General features: G+C 39.7%; 1 protein-coding gene across 2 annotated transcripts in view; it reads right to left on the bottom strand.

The window, feature by feature from the left end:
• Window positions 1–446, bottom strand: part of bckdk (branched chain ketoacid dehydrogenase kinase) — a 20,101-nt gene that overhangs the window by 11,629 nt on the left and 8,026 nt on the right. The gene's annotated exons all lie outside the window — the stretch shown is intronic.

Genomic DNA, 446 nt, shown 5'->3' with positions numbered 1-446 from the left:
TGTGAAAGCCCGCACGTGATGGAGATTTACCGCTGATTAAAGAACTGGTTTACTGACAAGACGCACGTTAAATATCGCATGCGATTTATCGTGCAGCCCTATTTCTAATATATTTCCTTACATTTTTTACTTCAGAATAATAGCAAGAAATGATGGCACTATAAATTCACAACAGTAGCAAACAGTTAAAGAAATGTTCACATGTACATCATCCAAATCTACAAACCATTCCTGGACTGTTGACACATTAAACTCATGTAGAAGTAGTAAATACATGTTTTGCTCCCACAGCAAATGTTAGACAGTAGTTAAACAGTGACCTTTAACACTCATCTTGGTCAATCACAAATGAGAACTGGGCTTTGACCCTTTCCTTGGGCAAACAGAGCGCACGCACACACACACACACACACACACACACACACACACACACACACACACACACA

The sequence above is a fragment of the Sinocyclocheilus anshuiensis genome, unplaced genomic scaffold (assembly GCF_001515605.1).
Source record: "Sinocyclocheilus anshuiensis isolate Anshui unplaced genomic scaffold, SAMN03320099.WGS_v1.1 scaffold705, whole genome shotgun sequence".
NCBI classification, from domain to species: Eukaryota; Metazoa; Chordata; class Actinopteri; order Cypriniformes; family Cyprinidae; genus Sinocyclocheilus; species Sinocyclocheilus anshuiensis.
Note: the sequence above shows the minus strand (reverse complement) of the source record. Positions and strands in the feature narration are given on the sequence as shown.